The sequence below is a fragment of the Heterodontus francisci genome, unplaced genomic scaffold, assembly GCF_036365525.1.
Source record: "Heterodontus francisci isolate sHetFra1 unplaced genomic scaffold, sHetFra1.hap1 HAP1_SCAFFOLD_1324, whole genome shotgun sequence".
Lineage (NCBI taxonomy): Eukaryota > Metazoa > Chordata > Chondrichthyes > Heterodontiformes > Heterodontidae > Heterodontus > Heterodontus francisci.
The window spans coordinates 77,501-85,000 of NW_027142245.1; positions in this window are offsets into that span (position 1 = coordinate 77,501).

Consider the following 7,500-nt stretch of genomic DNA (forward strand, 5'->3'; position numbering starts at 1 on the left):
TGGGACAGGCGGGAAAGGGTGGCGGCAGCCGGTTGAAGTCCCGACCCTGGGCAGCCTCCCGGTCCTACCTCCATAACTTCGGCGAGGAGGGTCCGATCCCCGCGCGGTCGACGGCAGGCGGTAGGGCTCGGAGGGGCGCGGCCTGGTCCGCGAGTGCCCCGGCGCCGCCCCTCTGCCCGTCCGAGGGACAGTAGGAAATGGCCATACCGCTTTCCGGCCGATTGCCGCCGGACGTCCGGCCGCATTCGCTCGGTCTGCGCGGCCGGCGGTAGCCGGGGGCGAGGGGCATCGGGCGGTGGCGGAACCAGGCCGGCCCGACCGCTGGGGGCCGCCCGGGCGACGTTTGAATCTGTCGGGTCGGACCGCCGAATCCCGCGGGATTTCGGGATCGAATCTGCGGGTGGAATCGGCACCTCGTCCCGCTGTCCGGTTCCCCCCGGTCGACTGCAACGGGTTTCCGAGGCCCGTCGGTCAGGCGCGGTTCGCTCCGCAATCCGCCGGCCGATCGGCACCGGGCGGGGCTCTACGGAAAGAGGGGACCCTCCCGCGTCGAGTGCCGGCGCACCGACCCCGCAGGCTGACCGGGAAGGTGAAGACTCACCCCGCTGAATGCCCGGCCCCGGGTACCCTCCGGCTCCGGGGCCATAACTTCGGGGAGGGAGGTCCGATCCCCGCGCGGTCGACGGCAGGCGGTAGGGCTCGGAGGGGCGCGGCCTGGTCCGCGAGTGCCCCGGCGCCGCCCCTCTGCCCGTCCGAGGGACAGTAGGAAATGGCCATACCGCTTTCCGGCCGATTGCCGCCGGACGTCCGGCCGCATTCGCTCGGTCTGCGCGGCCGGCGGTAGCCGGGGGCGAGGGGCATCGGGCGGTGGCGGAACCAGGACGGCCCGACCGCTGGGGGCCGCCCGGGCGACGTTTGAATCTGTCGGGTCGGACCGCCGAATCCCGCGGGATTTCGGGATCGAATCTGCGGGTGGAATCGGCACCTCGTCCCGCTGTCCGGTTCCCCCCCGTCGACTGCAACGGGTTTCCGAGGCCCGTCGGTCAGGCGCGGTTCGCTCCGCAATCCGCCGGCCGATCGGCACCGGGCGGGGCTCTACGGAAAGAGGGGACCCTCCGGCGTCGAGTGCCGGCGCACCGACCCCGCAGGCTGACCGGGAAGGTGAAGACTCACCCCGCTGAATGCCCGGCCCCGGGCACCCTCCGGCGCCGGGGCCATAACTTCGGGGAGGGAGGTCCGAGCTCCGCGCGGTCGACGGCAGGTGAAAGGGGCCGGTGCGCCGCGGAAGGCGACAGCAGTCCCGTCAGGCTGCACCTCTGCTCGGGCGAACGGCGTCAGGAAAAGGGGAGAGCACTTCCCCACCGATAGCTCCGGAACGCCCGGACCCATTGGCCCGCGGCACCGGTGGCTGCTAGAGGGCCTCCGGCGCCGTCAGCCGGGGTACGTCCCAGGCCGGCCGGACGGCGGGCAGCCGGAGGCAACGGCCTGGAACGGAGCCAGACTTGAGTCGTTCCGTGCCGTGGGCAAAAAGGCAGGGCTGCGGGTCAGCGCAGTTTGGCAAACCTAGCCGCAAGTGCGGGAAGGGCGGAGGAGCACACGGACGCCGCCTTCCCAAACTGAGCCCAAAGTGCCCAGGCATGCCCCCTTGATCTCGCCTAATCAGTGAGCCCAAAATAATTTCAGAGTGTGGAAACCTTATCCAAAAAGGTCGAAAAGAACGGCCAGAGATCAAGTCCGAAAGGGGAAATCAGTAACAAGCAAGCAGAGTAATCATTAACCAAAAAGCGCAAAATTATGTTAAAAGTGTGAAATCATTAACCAAAAACTCGAAAATAATGTCCAGAGACCAAGTCCGAAAGGGCAAATGGTTAACCAGTAAGCAGAGTAATCATTAACCAAAAATCGCAAAAGTAAGTAAAAAGTATGAAATCATTAACCAAAAATCGCAAAAGTAAGTAAAAAGTGTGAAATCATTAACCAAAAACTCGAAAATAATGTGCAGAGACTAAGTCCGAAAGGGCAAATGGTTAACCAGTAAGCAGAGTCATCATTAACCAAAAATCGCAAAAGTAAGTAAAAAGTGTGAAATCATTAACCAAAAATCGCAAAAGTAAGTAAAAAGTGTGAAATCATTAACCAAAAACTCGAAAATAATCTCCAGAGACTAAGTCCGAAAGGGCAAATGGTTAACCAGTAAGCAGAGTAATCATTAACCAAAAATCGCAAAAGTAAGTAAAAAGTGTGAAATCATTAACCAAAAACTCGAAAATAATGTCCAGAGACCAAGTCCGAAAGGGCAAATGGTTAACCAGTAAGCAGAGTAATCATTAACCAAAAATCGCAAAAGTAAGTAAAAAGTGTGAAATCATTAACCAAAAATCGCAAAAGTAAGTAAAAAGTGTGAAATCATTAACCAAAAAGTCGAAAATAATCTCCAGAGACTAAGTCCGAAAGGGCAAATGGTTAACCAGTAAGCAGAGTAATCATTAACCAAAAATCGCAAAAGTAAGTAAAAAGTGTGAAATCATTAACCAAAAATCGCAAAAGTAAGTAAAAAGTGTGAAATCATTAACCAAAAAGTCGAAAATAATCTCCAGAGACTAAGTCCAAAAGGGCAAATGGTTAACCAGTAAGCAGAGTAATCATTAACCAAAAATCGCAAAAGTAAGTAAAAAGTGTGAAATCATTAACCAAAAACTCGAAAATAATCTCCAGAGACTAAGTCCGAAAGGGCAAATGGTTAACCAGTAAGCAGAGTAATCATTAACCAAAAGGCGCAAAAGTAAGTAAAAAGTATGAAATCAGTAACCAAAAAGCGCAAAAATATGTTAAAAGTGTGAAATCATTAACCAAAAAGTCGAAAATAATCTCCAGAGACTAAGTCCGAAAGGGCAAATGGTTAACCAGTAAGCAGAGTAATCATTAACCAAAAATCGCAAAAATATGTTAAAAGTGTGAAATCATTAACCAAAAACTCGAAAATAATGTGCAGAGACTAAGTCCGAAAGGGCAAATGGTTAACCAGTAAGCAGAGTAATCATTAACCAAAAAGGGCAAAAGTAAGTAAAAAGTATGAAATCATTAACCAAAAAGCACAAAATTAAGTTAAAAGTGTGAAATCATTAACCAAAAAGTCGAAAATAATGTCCAGAGACCAAGTCCGAAAGGGCAAATGGTTAACCAGTAAGCAGAGTAATCATGAACCAAAAATCGCAAAAGTAAGTAAAAAGTATGAAATCATTAACCAAAAAGGGCAAAAGTAAGTAAAAAGTATGAAATCATTAACCAAAAATCGCAAAAGTAAGTAAAAAGTATGAAATCATTAACCAAAAATCGCAAAAGTAAGTAAAAAGTATGAAATCATTAACCAAAAAGCACAAAATTAAGTTAAAAGTGTGAAATCATTAACCAAAATGTCGAAAACAATGTCCAGAGACTAAGTCCGAAAGGGCAAATGGTTAACCAGTAAGCAGAGTAATCATTAACCAAAAATCGCAAAAGTAAGTAAAAAGTGTGAAATCATTAACCAAAAACCCGAAAATAATGTCCAGAGACTAAGTCCGAAAGGGCAAATGGTTAACCAGTAAGCAGAGTAATCATTAACCAAAAATCGCAAAAGTAAGTAAAAAGTGTGAAATCATTAACCAAAAACTCGAAAATAATGTCCAGAGACTAAGTCCGAAAGGGCAAATGGTTAACCAGTAAGCAGAGTAATCATTAACCAAAAGGCGCAAAAGTAAGTAAAAAGTATGAAATCAGTAACCAAAAAGCGCAAAAATATGTTAAAAGTGTGAAATCATTAACCAAAAACTCGAAAATAATGTGCAGAGACTAAGTCCGAAAGGGCAAATAATTAACCAGTAAGCAGAGTAATCATTAACCAAAAAGCGCAAAAATATGTTAAAAGTGTGAAATCATTAACCAAAAACTCGAAAATAATGTCCAGAGACTAAGTTCGAAAGGGCAAATGGTTAACCAGTAAGCAGAGTAATCATTAACCAAAAATCGCAAAAGTAAGTAAAAAGTGTGAAATCATTAACCAAAAAGCACAAAATTAAGTTAAAAGTGTGAAATCATTAACCAAAAAGTCGAAAATAATCTCCAGAGACTAAGTCCGAAAGGGCAAATGGTTAACCAGTAAGCAGAGTAATCATTAACCAAAAATCGCAAAAATATGTTAAAAGTGTGAAATCATTAACCAAAAACTCGAAAATAATGTGCAGAGACTAAGTCCGAAAGGGCAAATGGTTAACCAGTAAGCAGAGTAATCATTAACCAAAAAGGGCAAAAGTAAGTAAAAAGTATGAAATCATTAACCAAAAAGCACAAAATTAAGTTAAAAGTGTGAAATCATTAACCAAAAAGTCGAAAATAATGTCCAGAGACCAAGTCCGAAAGGGCAAATGGTTAACCAGTAAGCAGAGTAATCATGAACCAAAAATCGCAAAAGTAAGTAAAAAGTATGAAATCATTAACCAAAAAGGGCAAAAGTAAGTAAAAAGTATGAAATCATTAACCAAAAATCGCAAAAGTAAGTAAAAAGTATGAAATCATTAACCAAAAATCGCAAAAGTAAGTAAAAAGTATGAAATCATTAACCAAAAAGCACAAAATTAAGTTAAAAGTGTGAAATCATTAACCAAAATGTCGAAAACAATGTCCAGAGACTAAGTCCGAAAGGGCAAATGGTTAACCAGTAAGCAGAGTAATCATTAACCAAAAATCGCAAAAGTAAGTAAAAAGTGTGAAATCATTAACCAAAAACCCGAAAATAATGTCCAGAGACTAAGTCCGAAAGGGCAAATGGTTAACCAGTAAGCAGAGTAATCATTAACCAAAAATCGCAAAAGTAAGTAAAAAGTGTGAAATCATTAACCAAAAACTCGAAAATAATGTCCAGAGACTAAGTCCGAAAGGGCAAATGGTTAACCAGTAAGCAGAGTAATCATTAACCAAAAGGCGCAAAAGTAAGTAAAAAGTATGAAATCAGTAACCAAAAAGCGCAAAAATATGTTAAAAGTGTGAAATCATTAACCAAAAACTCGAAAATAATGTGCAGAGACTAAGTCCGAAAGGGCAAATAATTAACCAGTAAGCAGAGTAATCATTAACCAAAAAGCGCAAAAATATGTTAAAAGTGTGAAATCATTAACCAAAAACTCGAAAATAATGTCCAGAGACTAAGTTCGAAAGGGCAAATGGTTAACCAGTAAGCAGAGTAATCATTAACCAAAAATCGCAAAAGTAAGTAAAAAGTGTGAAATCATTAACCAAAAAGCACAAAATTAAGTTAAAAGTGTGAAATCATTAACCAAAAAGTCGAAAATAATCTCCAGAGACTAAGTCCGAAAGGGCAAATGGTTAACCAGTAAGCAGAGTAATCATTAACCAAAAAGCGCAAAAATATGTTAAAAGTGTGAAATCATTAACCAAAAACTCGAAAATAATGTGCAGAGACTAAGTCCGAAAGGGCAAATAATTAACCAGTAAGCAGAGTAATCATTAACCAAAAAGCGCAAAAATATGTAAAAAGTGTGAAATCAGTAACCAAAAAGCGCAAAAGTAAGTAAAAAGTGTGAAATCATTAACCAAAAACTCGAAAATAATCTCCAGAGACTAAGTCCGAAAGGGCAAATGGTTAACCAGTAAGCAGAGTAATCATTAACCAAAAAGCGCAAAAATATGTTAAAAGTGTGAAATCATTAACCAAAAACTCGAAAATAATGTGCAGAGACTAAGTCCGAAAGGGCAAATAATTAACCAGTAAGCAGAGTAATCATTAACCAAAAAGCGCAAAAATATGTAAAAAGTGTGAAATCAGTAACCAAAAAGCGCAAAAGTAAGTAAAAAGTGTGAAATCATTAACCAAAAAGTCGAAAATAATCTCCAGAGACTAAGTCCGAAAGGGCAAATGGTTAACCAGTAAGCAGAGTAATCATTAACCAAAAAGCGCAAAAATATGTTAAAAGTGTGAAATCATTAACCAAAAACTCGAAAATAATGTCCAGAGACTAAGTCCGAAAGGGCAAATGGTTAACCAGTAAGCAGAGTAATCATTAACCAAAAATCGCAAAAGTAAGTAAAAAGTGTGAAATCATTAACCAAAAAGCACAAAATTAAGTTAAAAGTGTGAAATCATTAACCAAAAAGTCGAAAATAATCTCCAGAGACTAAGTCCGAAAGGGCAAATGGTTAACCAGTAAGCAGAGTAATCATTAACCAAAAAGCGCAAAAATATGTTAAAAGTGTGAAATCATTAACCAAAAATCGCAAAAGTAAGTAAAAAGTGTGAAATCATTAACCAAAAAGTCGAAAATAATGTCCAGAGACTAAGTCCGAAAGGGCAAATGGTTAACCAGTAAGCAGAGTAATCATTAACCAAAAAGCGCAAAAATATGTTAAAAGTGTGAAATCATTAACCAAAAACTCGAAAATAATGTCCAGAGACTAAGTCCGAAAGGGCAAATGGTTAACCAGTAAGCAGAGTAATCATTAACCAAAAAGGGCAAAAGTAAGTAAAAAGTATGAAATCATTAACCAAAAAGTCGAAAATAATGCCCAGAGACTAAGTCCGAAAGGGCAAATGGTTAACCAGAAAATCCGTCGAATAATGTCCAGAGACTAAGTCCGAAAGGGCAAATGGTTAACCAGTGGAAGGGCGATCAAGCGGAAAAATTTGCCCCGGTTACCCGGGATGGAGTTCCAGAGGTCCGGCCAGAGTTGTCAAATTCGTCCCGCTGATCGGACGCTTGTCATTCGGGTGGCTGGGGGTTGGCGGGGTATCTGCACAGTAGTAGGAGGTGGCAAGTCGGGACTTGGACGTTTATTCCAAGAGTCCACCCGAGCCTCCAGGTCTGCAGAGACCGACCCTAGCTGCCGCCCAACCGACTTTTAAGCCTTTTTCGGATGGGGATTTTTTCCCATTTTCGTCCATTTTTCGGGTTTTCTGTCGGGCTTAATAGGCGGCAGCCTGACCCCCGGCCGAGGCGGGGGGCGCACTCTCCCTTGCGTAAGGGTCCGGATTTGCCCCGGAAAGTGCCCCCGACGGCCTCCCGACCCGGGTGCCTGCAGGGCGGGGGAAAGGGTAGTCCCAGCCGCAGGAAATCATTAACCAAAAGACTTAGCCGTCGGGGCAGAGGCTAAGACCCGGGCTGGTGAAATCATTAACCAAAAGGAATGCACCCTTTTCCGAAAGTGCAGGCCGAAATAAGGCGAGCCTTGGGCCGGGAAGGCCAAAACCCCCAACTCATGGAAGTGTATGGGGTCGGACTCGGCGACTTTCCCGGGCCCCGAGTTGACCTTTCCCCACGGGGGCGGTCAAGTTGCTCCCGCCAAGAGGGCACGTTGCATTTGCTGCCGCTCTAGTCCCCGGGCTAGTTAATCAGTTGCCGTCGGAAGTCCCGATGCCGAAATGAAAAATGGCCGTTGCGGCGATTTGGCGCCTCATTTTCGGAAGGACTACCGGCAGGCAACCCGCCGAATTGACACTTGCGATTCGGG